This window comes from Scyliorhinus torazame, chromosome 18 (assembly GCF_047496885.1).
Source record: "Scyliorhinus torazame isolate Kashiwa2021f chromosome 18, sScyTor2.1, whole genome shotgun sequence".
In the NCBI taxonomy this organism is placed as follows: Eukaryota; Metazoa; Chordata; class Chondrichthyes; order Carcharhiniformes; family Scyliorhinidae; genus Scyliorhinus; species Scyliorhinus torazame.
In genome coordinates this window covers 99,799,553-99,818,721 of record NC_092724.1, presented here as the reverse complement: position 1 = coordinate 99,818,721, position 19,169 = coordinate 99,799,553, and positions in this window count along the sequence as shown.

Below are 19,169 nucleotides of genomic sequence, written 5' to 3'. Positions count from 1 at the left end.
GCCTGAGAATTGAGCGGGGGGTCCCGCCAACCGGCGCGGCCCGATTCCCGCCGGGGGGTACCGGAGACTTCGGCGGGGGCAGGGGCGGGATTCACGGCGGCCAATGGCCATTCTCCGACCCGGCGGAGTTAAGTTAAATACTTTCCTTATTTTTTATAATGTTTCAGACTTCAGATAAACAATTATATCTTTGGGTTTTTTCAGCTCACACTCTTGTAGTTAGGCATTCAAACGCCATTCTATAATCCAGAAAATTACTTAGTCCCAACTATTCTGGAACAGAGAGATTACCTATCTATTCTAAACTCATTGTTATTCAAGAGCTGTTAAACATGAGGCATTAGATTGTGAGAGTAGGGGGAGGGCGGTGCAGGGACAATGGTGTTGACATCTCAAGATTTTCGTCTGGACCCGTAGACTTGATTACCTCCAAAGACTCGCATTCAAAGTATCGTCTTGCATCTTTGACTTTGTCTATATATATGTTTCTGGAACAAAACTCTTCATTCACCTGAGGAAGGAGCTGTGTTCCGAATGCCAGTGATTCGAAACAAATCTGTTGGACTTTAACCTGGTGTTGTAAGACGTCTTACTGTGCGCAACCCAGTCCAACGCCGGCGTCTCCACATCAAGATTTCAAGGAAGAGAATTCCTCGGGATAATGGCTGAAGGTCGCCACTATGAAGTGGAATGAAAATAGTTGGAATGAAAGGAGCAAAAATGTGAGCTGAGATTTGTGGTTAGAGAAGGTTGCAGAGGTGGGAAGGAGCGAGATAATGGAAAGGAAATGCTTTCTGAAGTAAAAGCAAAGTTAAGGCTAATAACCAATGTAGCTCAAGGCGACAGGTTCATAATTTAGTCGCTGTTTTCAATAAATAAACAGGGAACAACATTCTGGCCTTAGAAGTCCTTTACAAGCTTTAATAGGAACAACATTTTCCACATTGAAAATTGAGCATTTCCTGGCTGCCTTGTCCTGAGTCAGTATGTCAATCCACTTAGTTCATGGATATATAGAAGTCCAACATTTTCAAATTACTCCTGTATCCATTCCCTTTGGATGGGAAACTATAGTTTGAATCAGTAACAATGGCCTGGGAATGACAATATTTTGGATAGGTCAGATGATTTTATCAATGAAATTGATGCATTTCTCTCAGTCGCTGAGATGATTCCTCACTAATGGGTGTTCCATTTGCATTAAGCTTCACAGAGAAGCTGTTTACTTCAGCCTAGCAAATTGTAGTGCAGAAAATGGCAAAATAGAATTCATAGCACTGTGCGGGGGTTGTACTTGAAGAAGGTTTGGTGTAATACATTTTTTAATAGCAACCGTAAAATAAATCAGATTCGTTTGACTCAAGTGGTGACCCCAATCCAATATAGAAATAGTTGCAACTCACGAGCATAACTTACTGGCATTCAGTTTTCTCAATTTTTGGGGGGAAATGATTTTTATTGCATTTTTAACATTTCATACAAAAGAATATAAAAGATATGAATCGTAACAATCATTTTTAACAAGATTCCATCAAGAAACGCTGTTTACAAAGACACCCACCTCCCCCCATAAATAAGTAAGACCCCCTCCCTCCCTTAAACTCTAACAGTGACCAATTCTTTGACATAAATTATGAAAGGTTGCCATCTTCCATAAAACCCATCAATCGACCCTCTCACGGTGTATTTGACCTCTCGAGCCGCACAAACGGCATCAAATTACCTAGCCACGCCGAAGCCTTCGGCGGTGCCGCCATCCTCCAGCCCAATAAGAAACGCCTCCAAGCCACCAACAGGACATCAGCTCCCGTCCACAGTTCCGCAACTTCAGAGACACCAAACATCATCACCAAGGTGGGGCAGGTCATCATCTTCGGTGGGCTAAGAGCCTGTCTATTGTTGAGGAGTGTTTGACCTACCGAGGCGGTAACGGCTGACTCAAGGTTGCAGGAGAATGTGAAGCCCCTGACACAGCTGGTCACCTGGAACATGCGGGTCGGGGGTGGGGGGTGGAACACAGGTACATGCTGATGGTTTGCTGTTATATGTAAAGGATCCGGAGACATCTATTGGGAATATCCTGGAGATTTTACAGCGATTTGGGGCTTCCTCTGGCTATGAGCAGAACATAGGGAAAAGTGAATGTTTTGTGGAAGGAGCAGCGGGAGGGGGAGCGAGACTGAGGGGGTTGCCGTTTCGATTGGTGGTGGGAGAGTGGGGACAGCTATGGAAGCTGAATTATACGAGCTTGGTGGGGATGTTCAAGACAGACCTACAGAGGAGGGACAGCCTCATGCTATCGCTGGCGGGTCGGGTTCAGTCGGTTAGAATGATTCCTATTCCTGTTCCAGTGCCTCCCAGAATTTCTACCCAGATCGTTTTTCCAAGAGGTGGACCGGCTTATTAAGGGATTTATCTGGGCGGGCTGGGTCCTGAGGATTCAAAGAGGGGTGCTTCAGAGGGAGAGGGGGACCTCGCGCTGCCAAATCTGTTTCTCAGCTTTCATGCTGTGCTTTGTGGATCATTAGGGTCAGATATCCACAAGTCAATCAAAGTCTTGCAATGACCACTTATTCATTCCAACCCAGGGCTTTGTTTACCTCTACTTTAACCTTAGGATTTAGTTTGGCACACGCCTCTATCAATTACAGATCCTCCACAGATTTAACTTCTCCAGGTGCATCCGAACATTCCCAGTCGCTGCAAAATTCTTCATTTTGTACCTGGGCTAAGGTTTGTAATAAATTCAAGATTGAATGCGAAAGTGATCAGTATATTAAGATTTAAAGCCATATATATGTCTTCTGCAATTCAGAATCTCCTCACCAACCCCCTCTTCAATCTTCGCACTCGTTCAGGCTAGATCAGATCGATTGCCTAATTAATACATGGCAGATATTGATTGTTAGCGGAACAGCTCTAAATTACATCTCAAACTAACACTTACTTAAGTAAGGAATCATCCATCAAATCTCCCAAACCATCATTACGACCATTAAGAAAAGTTCAGTCCAGATATGAATCATCATTGATTAAAATCTGCCAGAACAGAGGGATTTTCTTTCCAAGGTGGAAAATATTGCATGTAACATTTTGCATGGTTAACAATATGGTGCTCCTGCATTTAACAATTCCAATATATTTTGGTACTGATGGAGCCTGGGTACACTGAGAGTTTTGCATGTTAAATTTTACATGTTCAATCTGTGGGTCACATATTAAATGGCTTGATTTTTAGACTCTGCTCGTGCTGAGATTGGAGGCAGGTGGAGGCGGCAGTAGCACTGCCGGCCTGTGTGCATGTTTTCAGGCTTGACCCACCCTCGAACCACTCTTAGGGATTTTTAGTCCCTGCTCACTATCTTTAGTTGGAAAGCCAGTCTACCCTATGGACATTAATCAGCCATCCTGGAGAAAATAACATTGAATAACTGTTTCCCACATAGTCTGGCTCCTGGCCCCCCATTTTAAGCTTGGCAGCAGGGCTCCGAAGCTCAAATGGGAAACCCAGCCATTAAATATGTCTGTACTTGTTGGTGGGCATTATGTGTTGCATTTTACACTTTAGCTTAGTTGAAGCACAGTGACTCAATGTACTGTAAAGACGCCATCTGAAGGGCGTGATTTCAACAGATCACACAGCGCAAGGCCCTTTTTAAAACGGTTCCGGCTAACAATGTTTTACTTTTGACTCAGCTGACCAGTAAAATAAAAGTAAAGTCGCCATAGTCCCAGACGACTAAAGGCCCCTTTGAGGGACAGAGCTGACAGGTGGTGATTTAACCTGAGGATCACCACACCTCAGACCAGGGACAAAGTTGAGAAGGAAGGGCCTTCATGAATAACCTTAGCTGGTAAAGGAATTGAACCCATGTTGTTGGCATTGTTCTGCATCACTAGCTAGCTGTCCAACCAACTGTACTAACCGGCCCCATTCCCTGAAAATAACCGGTACGATTCAGCGGATTGAAGTTAAAGTCCAATGAACGGCATTGGCATCGGGGAGATTCTCTCCGCCAAGGCTGCACTAAGAGGGATTTCCAACTGAACCTCGCCAGCAGGAAAGGCTTCTCACAGATTGAGGCGTCATTTTGTCTGGCAGCCCCAATCTTCCCTCCACCCCCTTTCAGGCACCCCTTCCTGCTTTTGTGATACCCCCCTCAACTCCCAACCTTGGAGAGTTCCCGGAAACACCCCTCACACCCCCTCTACTTGGCAAGGCCCCCCCTCCCAGGCCCAACCCCTGCAGTGCCAACCTGGCACCTGAGCACCCTGGCAGTGCCACGGTGCCAGTGTGCCACCCTGCCCTGTCTCGGACCACACAAGGGTCGCCAATGGCTTGGGAGACCCCCCGGGGCCACGTTTATGTGGGTCAGTACTAAATGAGGCCTCCCATGAGGTCTCCCACGCACATCGGTGAGTCCCGGGTGGCGGGTGAATCTGGCATCTGGGTATCGGCTCATTTAAATATTCAGATCATGGATCTCGCCCAGTTAGGGCGAGTTCCAGATCGCGGCAGGTGGAGTGAGTCGGCTAACTCATGATTGGCCCAGCACCCAGCGCAGAGTCCGATTTGGGCTCGCACACGATACACCCGTTGCACCCAAATCCACATCAGGCACAATGGGGTCGCTGAATCACGGCCAACATTTCTAAAGTGATCAGCCAGTTAAAACAATATAATTTCCCTTATAAATATAACATGGCGTTCCACGGGTAGAACCTTCCAGTCCTGCAAACAGCAGAAAGTTTGACATGTGAGGGACATTAACCTGAGGCCAAGAATCAATTTCCCAATGGCTGGCTGAACTTTAGCAATTAAATTCTTGGGACTTTAATGGTGGGTTAAAGGCAGCTCGAACATCACAACGAATAATGTTGGGAAGCCCTTTGCATTCATCAGCATGTCATGCAAGCTCATTGATAGGCTAGCTCCATACAACCATAGAATCCCTACAGTGCAGAAGGAGGCAATTTTGGCCCTTCTAGGCAGCACCGAAAGAGCCCCTACCTAGGCCCACTGCTCGGCCCTATCCCCGTAACCCATAACCCCATCTAACCTGCACACCTTTGAACACTAAGGAGCAATTTAGAATGGCCATCCACCTAACCTGCACATTTTTGGACTGTGGGAGTAAACTGGAGCACCCGGAGGAAACCCACGCAGACATGGGGAGAATGTGTAAACTCAATACAGACAGTCGCCCAAGGCTGTAATTGAACCCAGGTCCCTGAAGTGTTAACCACTGTGCCATCATGCCGCCTGAATTAAGTGCTCTGCCAGCAAGAAACTTGAACATTCACTTTTCCGACTGCACTTAAGACGAGGCAAACTTTGACCATCGACCATAAGAGTGAGTTGTCTGCTTGAGACTGGATGATGGTAACTGTATGGGGGGGTGGTTAAAGAAGGAAGAACAGATTATCGGGGAATGGTGGAGCAGGGGTCAGCCAAAGGGGGTAGCGATAGCACTGGCTGTCCAAGGAGGGATAATGCAGAGTGTCCTATGCCCTTTAAATATAGTGCCTGGAACTTCGACCCCATAAGGTAGCGGGGGAGAAGGCGACTTCCCATCACAAGTTCTTCACAGATACATATTTAATAACCTCATCATGGCAAGATCACACGCGGTCATCTGTCCTGCCAAAAAAACGCTCCATTTTTGTAATTGCTTTCCGCAGGTCTACTTGTATTTTGGAAATTTGTGACTAGGTTACCTCCTTGGCTGCAGGATCTCAACACAAATTTCCCACACTTCGTTCCATTCTCATTCTCCTACTCCCCACTCTTTCAGACATTGCAGAGGATGCGGTGGGCCAAATTATTTTATATTTGAGATTTCTAAGTGGGAGCAAAGTCTCCTTGTGTCCCAGAATGACTGGGATATTTGCATTGTGGAAGGTTCCTACACAAAACAACAAGGTTCTTCCATGGGTCACTTATGTATCACGTAATACATTCCTGCTGGTTAAAGCATCACATGATGTGGAGTGATGTCAGCAGAATGCTTGCACGGGTGTTGGGCAGTTTTCCATCTTCGATCGGATGAGCAACATCTCTTAATAAATGTCTCATCATGTTTTACATGGGCACCTCCATGCATTTTCTCTTTCCGGCAACAAAAAAATATAACAGATGAAAAAACTGGCGATGAGGATTGAGGCAGAAAAAATCACTGGAAGAAAATATTCTTTGACTAAACACTGTAGATGGAATCGGGAGTGATGGTAAATTCTCGCGACCGGACTCACACACACACACAGACATTGGGGGAAGTGCGCCAATGCTGAAGGTTTCAAAACAAATTTTGACTGAACATGTTGTCATGTGAGAGTACCTTTAAGAAATGGGTGTTTATAAATGGGTGTGTAGATAAATATCTGCAGTGAAGGTACCTTTAAGAAATGGGTGTTTACCACTGCAGTGATGTCAGAGAGTGAGTAGAGCTGGGCTGTCTGTCAGCTTATTACTTTCATTTTAGGCTGTTTGCTGCAGGGTGTGTTTTAGTTTCGTTGTCAGTGTTGGAGTGAAAGCCAGACAGAGTAGGTGTACTGTTGAACACTCTGCCATGAAAAGACTATCTCTTGATCATTTAGTGAATTCAGAATTATAAATGTTTTCAGTAGTTTGGTTTAACCTGATGCGCTTCTGTTAAAAGGTGTTCCTTAAGTCTTCTGGATGTTAAAAGGACAGCTTACGGATTACTTAGTGTTGAATTCTTTGGGGGATGCATTTGAATTAATGGTTGCTAAGATGTTCACTGTATGTTTTAAAAAGGTTAACTTGAGTTCATAGAATAAACATTGTTTTGCTTTAAAAAATACTTTTCCATTTCTGCTGTACCACACCTGTAGAGTGGGCCATGTGCTCCCCATACCACAATGTATTAAAAGTTGTGGGTCAGGTGACCTCCATGATACACTTTGGGGTTCTCTAAACCCTGGCCCACAACAATGTGAGTAAGAATGCGGACAGTCGGGATAAACCTGCTTGAGTGAAGGCGAGTGGGTTACGTGGCAAAGCTACACGGACTGCGGGAAACGGGAATTTCGAAGCCTGCTGACGCAGCATGGCCTACTGGTCAGGAGAAAATTGAACTACAGTCAGGCAAAGCAGAAAAAAAATCCAGTTGCCATACTTTCCATGAAAACCGGAAGAGAGGAAGTTTGGTAGAAGTGTAGCCGGAATCTAAAAATGGTGGGAAAAATGGGTGCCATGGATTTGATGAAGACTGTGAGACTTGGAACTTATATGAGGAAAGATTCCAATTATTTCTCATAGAAAATCAGATACCGAAGGACCGAAAGGTCACATTTCTCAGCTCAGTCGGGCGCTTTATGTTGCTGCAAAAATTAGTTCACCCAGAAAAAACAGGAGATAAGTACAACATTGAATTAATGAAAATCTTGGAGGGGAATTTCTCTCCTAGACTGTTATTGATTGCAGAAAGGTTTCAGAAGGTGAAAGCATTTTGTAGTTCGCAGCGACTTTGAGAAACTTAGCAAAATACTGCGAGTTTGGTGCAACACTTGATGATACTCTTCATGACAGGCTGGTTTGTGGACTCACACACACCAGCCTTGTGAAGCTATTCAGAGGAAGCTGGATCTCTGTAAAAGAGTAGGTAAATGATATAACTCTAAAAGCTGCTGTGAAAGATGCCCCATCTATTGAGCATGCAAAAAGAGAAACTTTGCCATAGGGGCTGGAGCAAAGATCCACAAAATGGATACCACAAGGAACAAGGCTGCAAGGGTAGAACCACGTCACTAATATACACAGGTTGGACGCTCAGCAGGGGAATGCTGGAGTAAAACAAATACATGCAGAACTGTGGCAAGAAGGGCCACATTGCCAAGACATGATGGGCTCCAGAAACCTCCCGGACACAAAGTTGTGTCTAGAAATTAGTGGATGAAGCACAATATCACTCAAAATATAACGTAACTGAGTTATTGCAGGAGCTGAAGCTAGGTGCCTTGTCAATGCAGGGCGATCAACAATGTTTTTGACGCAGCATGGTGGCGTAGTGGTTAGCACTGCTGCCTCACGTGCCAATGTCCCAGGTTCAATCCGAACTCTGTGTCACTGCCCGTGTGGAGTTAGCACATTGTCCCCGTGTTTGCGTGGGTTTCGCCCCCACAAACCCAAAAGATGTGCAGGGTAGGTGGATTGGCCACGCTAAATTGCCCCTGAATTGGAAAAAATGAATTGGGTACTCTAAATTTAAAAATAAAATGATTTTGGCCATGTCCAAAACGTGAAGGTCATGAAGTTAAAATGCAAGTGAATACGAGCACAGCAGGATTGTTCATATCTGAGACAATTTATCATCAAAAGCTGAAGCAGCTGCCTTGACAAAGGTCAAATGTGATCCTAAGGACATACATTAAAGAGGTTGTGCCAGTAAAAGGATGTATTATGGTGAAAGCAGAAGTAAATCGACAGAGGGTGAAGTTGCCTCTTCACGTTACGCGTGGAAATTTTCCCATTTATTTAGCAGGGCAAGGTTGACTAAGATTAGGCTTAACTGGGAAGCAGTAAACCAAGTGGATTCAAAGAGCAATTTGCAACAACATCTGATGATGTATGAGAAGGCGTTTAAAGATTAGCTAGGCTGTATGATTAAAGTTGATGTGCATCTAAAACTCAAGCCGGACAGAACACTCAAAAGTCTCAAAGCTAGAACCATACCATACACCATCAGGCCAAAAGTAAAAGAACTAGAAATGTTAATGCGAACAGGAGTCACTGAACCTGTTGCTACAAGTGATTGGGCAACACCGATAGTTCCTGTATTAAAATGTGATGGCTCAGTGAGAACTTGTGGAAATTTAAAATAAATATTAACCCAGTGTTGTGCACAGACCATTATCCACTGTTGCTGATTGAAGACTTACTTGACTTTCTGGAGGGCAGAAATTTAGTAAAATTGATCATTCAGTCATATCTGCAGATGAATGTGGCTGCCGAATCCCAGCCACTACTCACCATTGTTACGCACAAAGATCCATTTTGTTACAGAAGACTCCCTTTTGGAATAATATCTATGCCTGCAATTTTTCAATCATCCATAGATCAAATTCTAAGTGGGCTAAATGGAGTGCAGTGTTATTTAGATAACATACTCACCACCAGTCCAAGTGAACAGGAATACTTGGAGAATTTGTAACCTACACTGAAGGGTTTACAGAGTCACAATTGAGAGTTAAAAAGGAAAATTGCTACTTTTTCAAGGCATCCATAAATTAACTAGGTCATCTAATCAACAAAGATGGCTTAAGCAAGGAGCTAAAGAAAATGTCAGCAATCTTAGAAGCACCACGTCCTCAAAATGTGACACAAATAAGGTCATTTTTAGGACTAATCAATTATTATGGGAAATTCGTGTTGAATTTAGCGACTCGATTGAAGCCTTTATACACTTTGCTATGTGTCAAACAGGCATGGCGCTGGTCAGAAGAATATGAAAACGCAAACAAAGAAGTAAAGAAACTTTACAGAAGTCAGAAGAGAAGTTCATTATTATCCCAAGATGAAGTTGCAACTTGCTTACAATGCCTTCCCCTATGGGTTGGTGTAGGCCTCTCACACATGTCTTCAGGAAAGGAATGACCAATAGCATTTGCTTCAGGCACTCTTACTGGCACAAAAACAAATTGTGCTCAGCTAGCAAAAAAAAGGCTTTGAGCATCATGCTCGGTGTAAGAACATTCCACCATTAATTTTATGGCCGGCGTTTTACCCTGTTGATGGATCATCGACTCTTGAAGACAATCTTTGGGCTGTATAAAGGTATACCTTCTTTGGTAGTTAGCAGATTCCAAAGATGGTTATTGATATTGTCGGCACACACATACCATATCCAATATTGCAAGTCAGAGCAGTATACAATCATGATGCATTATCACGATTGCCGTTACAAGTCAAACATGAACCAGAAAAACATTTTGTCAACATCTTGTATGTGCCACTCATGGTATTATGTACCTGTTCTTTTTCTCAAGTTCAAAGATATACAAGAACTAATAGTGATGGGGAAAGTGATGGACTTGGTCCAAAAAGGAACGCTGTCAGATATTCAGAGGAACAATCCAGGGTTCTGCAGTGGCTGAATAGTCCGATTCTGGATCTGCAGACTTTGCCACAGGTTTGGCAGATGGTGCTTGATGAGGTGGGTGGGTGGACGCTCTGGAATCTGCGCACTCTTTCTGCTGTTTACGCTTGGCCTCCACGTGCTCCACCCTACGCTCGAGATAATTGGCGCCTTCACAGATGCTTTTTCTCCAGTTTGGGCGTTCTAAGGCAAGCGATTCCCATGTGTCGGTGTGGATGTTGCATGTATTTAGGGAGGGTTTCAGAGTGACCCAGTAACATTTTGTCTGCCCTCCTAGTGATCGCTTGCCATTACGGTGCTCAGAGTAGAGCACTTGTTTTGGGAGTCTTGTGTTGGGCATGTGGGCAATGTGGCCCTAACCCTAACCCTCACCCATCGCAGCTGGTCAAGCATGACCAGTGCCTTGATAGTGGGGATATTGGCCTGGGAGAGGACCCTCGTGTTGGTACAACTATCCTGCAAGTGAATTTTTGGATTTTGCAGAGGCTGCTTTGGTGATATCTCAAAAGGATTTGATGTGTCTGTTGTGCATTGTCCATGTGTCTGGTGCATACAGGAGGACAGGGACCACGGCTGCTCTGTAGACCATGAGCTTGGTGCTTAGTTGAGATCTCAGTTTTTGAATACTCTGTTCATCAAGCATCCGAAGATGGCACTAGTGCATTCGAGCTGATGTTGGATTTAATCGTCAATGTCTGTTCACACCAAGCGGAGGCTACCGAGGTATGGGAAATAATCCACATTGTCCAAGAGCGCATCCTGGATCTTGATGGTTGGGGGGCAGTTTTGTGTGGCAGGAGCAGGCTGGTAGAGAACCTTTGTTTTCCAGATGTTTAATCTGAGGCCCATTCTCTCATATGCATTTGTGAATGCACCGATTATGGTTTGTAGCTCGGCCTCTGAATCTACGCACACACAGGCGTCACCTGTGTACTGCAGCTCCATGACAGAGGTTGGGGTGGTCCTTGTTCTGGCCAGGAGGTGTCGAAGGTTGAACAGTTTCCCGCTTGTCTGGTAGGTTAGCTCCACTCCAGCGGGGAGCTTCAGGATGACAGGGTGGAGTGTTGCTGTGAGGAAGATGGAGACACGCATTGGTGCAATGGCGCAGCCCTGTTTAACCCCAGTTTGCACATATTGGGTCAGTGGTAGTATCATTAGTGAGGTTTGCGACTTTCATGTCACCATGGAGCAGAGAATGGTGCTGAATTTCAGTAGGCAGCTGAATTTGAGGAGGATGTTTCACAATCCCTCACAATTAACAGAGTCAAAGGCCTTTGCAAGATCTAAGAAGGCAATATAGAGATTAATGCTGCTCCCTGCACTTTTCCTGGATTTTCCGTGCACTGAGAATCATGTCTATTGAACCTCCTGAGACTCAGGGAGGAGCTCTTCAGCCACTGGGAGGAGGCAGTTGAGGAAGATTCCCACGATGACCTTTCCTGTAGCAGAGAGTAGAGAAATCCCTCTATAATTTCCGCAATCGGACCTGTCTCGTTTTTTGAAGATGGTCACAATTAAAGCGCCTCTGAGACCATCCGGCATGCTCTCTTTCTTCCAGACAAGGGTGATGGTTGTGGATTGTTGTCAAAAGTGCATCTGCGCTGCATTTTAGTGCTTCTGCAGAGATTACATCTGCGCCAGAGGCCTTGTTGTTCTTCAGCTGTCGGATAGCTTTTTCGACTCAAGGTGAACAGGGGTTGTGCTGAGGTGATGACGGGTAGAGGGTTGGTGTGGAGGACGCTTGTGTTGAAGGCTGTGTCTTGGTTGAGGAGGTCCTCAAAGTGCTCTCTCCAGCAGGCTTTGACTTCCTCACTATCTTTAACGAGCGCCTCTCCGTTTTTGGCTCTCAGTGGGGTGGGTCCCTGGGTATTCATACCATAGAAGGTTTTAATTGTGCAGAAGAAGCCGTGCACATCATGGTTGTCAGTGAGTTGCTGAGTCTCCTGCACTCTTTCCACCCACTTTCTGTTCTTTAGTTCACAAGTTCTTTGTTGCTCCTCAGCCTTCAGTTGCCTATAGACTTGTTTCCTCTCACTCAAGTTTTAGTGGAACTGTCAGTTCAGGAACGCATTGCCCTTGAGGTCAAGGAGATCCTGTACCTCCTAATCATTCTCATTGAACCAGTCTTGGTGTTTCCTGGTCGAGAGACCAAGCTTCTCCTCACAGGTGCTGACTGTGGTGGCTTTTAAGGTGGACCAGGTGCTGTGGGACTCGTTAGGTGGATTGGCCATGCTAAGTTGCCCCTTGGTGTCCCGGGATGTACAGGTTGGATTCTGGAGATAGGGTGGGGGAGTGAACCCAGGTAGGTTACTCTTTCAGAGGGTTGGTGCAGACTTGATGGGCCAAATGGCCTCCTTTTGCACTGTAGGAATTCTATGGTTCTATTCCATGGCTCTAGGAAACCCATGCCGACATGGGGAGAATGTAAAAACACCACACAGTCACCCAAGGTCCGAATGAACACGGGTCTCTGGTGTGTGAGGCAGCTGTGTTAATTAGTGTGCCACCATGTTAAATATGTTTCTGCCTTGTTTACTTAAATTATCTTATTCATTTCTAATTATCTCAATTAAATGTTGTGTTCTAATGTTTCAGTAAGACATTTGTAGAAGCTTGTAAAATTTAATGTAAAGTTTAACAAAAATAATCTTATAAATACAAAACTTTGAAACCAATTAACATTTAACTTATCGTTTAACATTGTCAGCTGAACAATGACATGAAACTACCTAAACTTTTGTTAATTTCTTGCAATAAAACATATTTTCTCACTTAAACACAACAGTTCTCTCTATTTGTAAAGGGGAGGGAGAGAAGAGAGGAGGCAGAGAGGGAAGAGGGGAGGGGAGGGAAGATAGGGGAAGGGGAGGGTTTAGAGAATTGCTAATTGACAAGCTTGATGTCCGAAAGCAGCAGCTGCTGAAGCGCAGTGTCCTGGCACACATCTCCTCTGACATCATTTTGGGATGTCCTTTGGCAGTATACTCTTAGGGGTTGATTCACTGCAATACCTATCAGAGAGATAATTCACATTAGCTTACAGGAGGCCTGCATATATCAACTAAGGCATTAAACTTCATTAAAGCATTTGAAATAATCACTGAGATTTGTAAGGATGAACATTACATCAGGGAGGCTCTGAAACAACACAGCTTAAAATACATTGTAAAGTTCAAAAATACTTTTGCTCTGAATCAGCTGGGAGTACAGGCGTGCTAACATTAGTGTCCTTGAAGGAGTCAATAGCACCAGTATCGTGGCCATGATAATCCAAAACCAACTCCACTGGGCCATCCATTGCTCAGGATGTCAGAGTCCCAACTGCCAAAGCAAATCCTCTTCACCCATCTCAAGGAAGGATCGCGAACAACAGGAGGACCAAGGAAACTCTTCAAAGACACCTTGTAGACTTACCTCAAGAAATGGAACATAGACACCAATGCCTGGGAGTCTTTTGTCCAGAAGAGACCTACTTGGAGGAACCTCCTGATTAAAGGAACACAATTCTTCGAGAATGCTTGACGGCAAGAGGAGGCCCAGAAAAGGAGCCTGACAAAGGAATACCCGTGACTTAGCATCCAAGGACCGAATCCACCTTTTGGAAACTCCTGCCAAGTGAGTGATTGAAGATGCGACTATAGGATCGAGCTCATCAGCCACGCAAGGACCCACAGAACCCGTGACCAGTAATGTGGAGTACCTGAGACGAACAATCAGACCTGTCAGCGAGTGATCACCGCATTCCATCCATTATTGTTCCTTGAATGGAATTAACATCCTCATGACAAACCAAAGTTTTTTAAAAATAGTTCTTTCACCTTCTGTGACTTCAAACTCACTTTTTACAGTAAAGTACCCTGTTAATTTAATTAACAGCCTCTTGACAAACCAAAGTTTTAAAAAAGTGAAAATATATCCTCCTTTAATTCTATTTGTATTTTAAATATATTTCCAAACACTAAACACAAATAACATAAAATATTAATCCACCAAAAAATGTCTCCCGATGTCTCCTGTCTCTGCAGGACTGAAATGACCATGTGAATAAAAAGATGTAAAAACTCACCTAAAATCCGGATAAGTGTTTACGGTTAGCTGCATTTTTCATTCAGTAGCTCCAACGCAGTGCAGGGCTTCAAGCTGTCAAAAGAAAATGGCCCAGGGGTTTAAACATTGCGTGCTTCAAGCACTCATGCCTGTACATCCGAATTCCGGGTCTTCATGCCTCGCATGTGCGCCGTACCAATGACTTAACTTTCGGACCGCAGAGTAAGTTACGGCCTATCATGTTTTACAAGAATCCAGAGTGTTTGCACCTCCATAACCTTTCTCTTTGCAGAAACGAAGAAATATAACAGACGCTGTCGAAGCCACAAGAGCAGAGGTGATGTGTCAAATAATGACAAGACATTGAGGCAGTGAGCAAGGCATGTTGCAGCTTTCTTCTCCTCGACACATGCTCCACATTCGACTTCAAACGTCTAAGAGCATCAAACTTTATTTCACGGCAGAGGTCATCTGATAACAGGTAATCCAAAATGCATTTCTATCCATTTTGTCTCATAAATCGACATTAGAAACTGTTATAACCTGCCTACTTACCATTGGCTGGGGACTAATGACTATCCCACAATCCTGTGGGAGTATGAGCTTCCCCAATGAGGGGGGCGGAGAAACCACTAGTAAACTCCTAATATAAATAAAGCTGGCCAGTTCAGGAACCAGCAGGAAGGAGTATGTAGCAAGGGAAGCTAATGCTACTGTTATGTATATATGTTATAGTAAATAAATGTTATTACTTTGTATCCTTAAAACTCATGCTGGATTCTTCGTGGCCCTTACAAAAGAAACCTTTTACAAAATAAAAGCCTTGAAGGTTAAGTGGAATACCTGATCTAAAATATAACACTGAGAAATGCAAAACGCTAAAAACTTCTGCCTCATTGAGGCAAGTACCCTTGCATTTAGTGTCAGGTAAACCTATTGGAGGAGGTAGGTCACTGCTAAAAAATACTTTTTTCATGCACCATGGCTGATGCTCAGAGTATTTTCTCCCCGAATTTCTAATTGAAATTGGAACAAGGCGTGCTTGTCAGCAACAAAGGAGAAATACAAGAAGCTGACAAGCTGGTTCGCCCAGTGACAGCTGTGTCACAGTCAGACAAATTGCTTGTTGATTGCTTATGAGCTCTGAGGAAGAGTGGTTGACCTGAGAACAGTGATAGCTACGCTAAATTCCAACTGTTTATGGAGTTTCGGTGCCTGATAAAGAATAGACTCCAGAAAATAATGTTTGAGCCTCTTCATTATTTGTCACAAGCATGGGAAAAAAAAGGCGAGCTGCAGTCGAGCGCTTTCTATCAGGGGAAGATGCTTCTCGATGTTCTAGCATAAAAGCAAAATACTGTAGGTGCGAGATGACTGAAATCAAAACATAAAATGCCGGAGATGCTGAGTGGGCACAAATGGCCTCTCATTGGCGAGAGCAGAAGGGGCAGAAAAACAGAACGAGGAGTGGCTAGTGTTCTGGGTGGGAGGGAGGGAGGGGGGGGGGGTGGCGGTGCTAATGGTCTAATGGTGAGAGTTCCCAGAGCTGAAGGGCCAGTGGGAGCTGTTCACATGAGCAGAAAGGCCAGCGGGAAGTGTTCCCAGAGTGGAGAGGCCAGTGGGAAGTGTCCCCAGAGGAGCCAGTGGCAGGAGTTCAGAGAGAGGGAGGGGGGCCAACTGGAGTATTCTCAGACTAGACGAGCCAGCGGGAAGTATTCCCAGAGTTGAGGCATCAGAGGTGAATGTTTCCAGAGCTGAGGGTCCAGTGGGACTGTTAATGGTGTGGAGGGGGCGGGGGGGAGCAGTGGAAACTGTTTCCAGAGAAGTGGGGCCAGAGAGAACTGTTCCCAGGGTGGAGGGGCCAGCGGGAACTGTTCCTAGATCGGGGAACCAGAGGCGATTGTTTTCAGTGCGAGGGGCCAGCGGGAATAGCTCCTGGAGTGAGAGACCAGCAGCGAGTGTTCCCAGTGTGGAGGAGTGATCTATCACCACCCTTTGAGAAGTGTCAGAGCTAAGCTAGGAAACAGAAATCGAGGTGTTCCATCACAGGAAACTCCTAAATTGGTTGGCTGTTGAGTATTGCTGCTTGGTGAATAGGTCTCAACAACTGAAAGATAATAATAATCTTTATTAGGTGTCACAAGTAGGCTACATTAAAACTGCAATAAAGTTACTGTGAAAATCCCCTAGTTGCCACACTCTGGCACCTGTTCGGGTACACTGAGGGAGGATTCAGAATGTCCAATTCACCTAATTCTTTCGGCACTTGTGGGAGAAACCGGAACACGCGGAGGAAACCCATGCAGACACAGGGAGAATATGCAGACTCCGCACAGACAGCGACCCAAGCCTGGAATCAAACCCGGGTCCCTTGCGCTGTGAAGCAACAGTGCTAACCACTGTGCTGCCATCAAAAGCGGCAAAAACATTAAGTGCAAATAACAAGACGGAAGTAAGTACCTGGTGAATATGATGATTTATCTTTTACATTTAAGTAAGTTTTATTACAACTAGTAATATGTACCAAGTGCTAATCAGATTTATTAGTGGTGTGAAGATTTTTGGGCAGTAGCAAGGTTAACTAATATATAAGGAAATGACAGGGTGGCTCCAACCTCAGGAATACGCATCCTGTGCAGTCTGGGAATTACGAGATGCTTCCCGTGTCCTGGACAACCATTTATGCAGGAACTATTGTCAAATGAAGAAGCTTGAACTCAGGCTTTCAGAACTTGAGTAGTAGCTTCCATCACTGTGATGCGTCCATGAGGCTGAGAGCGACATGAATAACATCTTTATAGATGCAGTTACCTCACAACCTAAGCATCAGGCAGACAAAAAGGAACAGAGAGGAGTACAGGAATCACCTGCATGCATCCCACTCTCCAACCAGTATTCAGTTCTGAGCACTGATGGGAGGTTCATCTGGGGAGTGCAGCCACAGGCAAGTCCATGGCACCACGGGTAACTCGTCTGCATGGTGGGGGTACTAGAAAGTCTAGCAGAGAAAGGTGATTTGAGAGTTAGTGCAACACAGTCATTTCTGCAGGTGTGGGCATAAATCCAGGAGAATCTTTTACCTTCCTGGCGCCAGGGTCAAGGATGCCACTGAGCGGCTGCAGAGCACACTGAGGGGAATGGGTGAAAAGTCAGCAAACATGGTCCATATCAGTACCAATGAGATAGGCAGAAAGATGTATGTGGTCTTGCCGTCAGATAGGCAGGACATTAGCAAGGAGGACCTCATAAGTAGTCATCTCTAGATTACTCCCAGTGTCACGTGCAAGTGAGTACAGAAATATGAGGACAGATGAATTTGTGGCTTGAAAATAGAGGTCTTTAGATTCTTGGGATTGTCTCTGGGGAAAATGGGATCTAAACAAGGCAAGATGGGTTGCTCCTGAACAAAGATGGGACGGAATTCCTTGCAGGTATTTGCTAGTGATGTTGGGGAATATTTAAACAAACGCGACAGGAGTGTTGGACCAGGAGTAAATAGTAGAGAGGAGTAATAAGGTGCACAGAATACTGGGAGACAGAGATAGATCTAGAATAGGGAATAGGTGGTGTCAGAGTAAAAGAGAAAATAATAGAGTCTAAATCAGGGTTACTGCACATGTATTCAAATGAGCAAAATAAAATTGGTGAGGTGCAAGTGCAGGTTGCCATCTGGAATTATGATGTTGTGGCTATAACAGAGACCTGTGTCGCGAACAGCAGGACAGGGTATACAATAGTCTTGTATTCAAGGTGTTCAGGAAAGATAGGAAAGGAAGAAAAGGGGAGGGGTTGTGGTTTTGATTAAGGAGAGCATTCCAGTGCTGGAGAAAGCGGGTGTTCCAGAGGGGTCAAGGAACAAATCTGCATGGAAATTACAGAGAGATGCAAACATTATAGAGTACACAGGGGACTTTAATTATCTAAATATAAATTTGAATTGTGCTAGTATAAAGGTCAGGGAGAGGCAAGAGTTCTTAAGAGTGTTTTCAGGAGAATGTTTGACAGCAGCATGTTTCTAATCGAACAAGGGAGGTAGCTTGAAGTAGTTATTGGGAATGAAGTGGGGCAAATAGATTAAGTCAATGGAGAAACATTTAGGGGACAGTGACCATTGTATTATAAGGTTTAGAATGATGATTGAAAAGGACGAGGAACAATTCAGAATAAGAGGAATTAATTAGGGGAAAGACAACTTCAACGGGGTATAAAAACTGGCAAGACATGCTGCAGTTGTATGGAACCTTGGTAAGGCCACATTTGGAATATTGTGCACAATTCTGGTCAGTCTGCCCATCAAGACTTCTAAAGGATCCCAAAGTATATCTTCAGTCGGACATTCAGAATCCAACAATCTGGTAACCGGAAGATTTATCAGCTGAGCCAGGGCAGTAGGTGTTAGTTAGCTGGAGGTGTCCTTGCCCAGGTTTGACTTGATGCCATGAAACTTCTTGGAGACAATATTGTAGACTCCCATTGCCACTCCATCACAACAACTTACCGCTGTGCAGTCCTTGTGGTGGCTTATCCTATTGATGGGACAAGACAGATTCAGGAATGTTGATGGAGGCACCTGTGATGCTTTCTGAAAGGTATGTTTCTGTGAGAATGACCGATTGGCCAGACATTTGACTAGATGGTGAGACAGGGCTTCCAATTTTGGCACAAGTCCTCCGATGTTATTGGAGAGGACCCAGCAAGATAATTTGGCCTCATTGAGCCTCAGATATGCCCATCAATGGGTCAATGCAGTTCTGTCTGAGTTTCCTATTATTTTACCTTAAGGAGGATTTCCCTCCCTGTTATGTATCTTGGAATACATTCCTGCATGTAGTGTATAGTGCCATCAACAGAGCTATCAAGTGCTATCAAGCAAGGGCTTTGAGCAGATCACCAATTTGATTGTATGAGCAACACCGCTGAATAAATCTCTCACGATGTTGAACAAGAATTCAAAGTTTGGGCACCTCCATTACTTTTCTCTTTGCAACAACAAAGAAATATAAC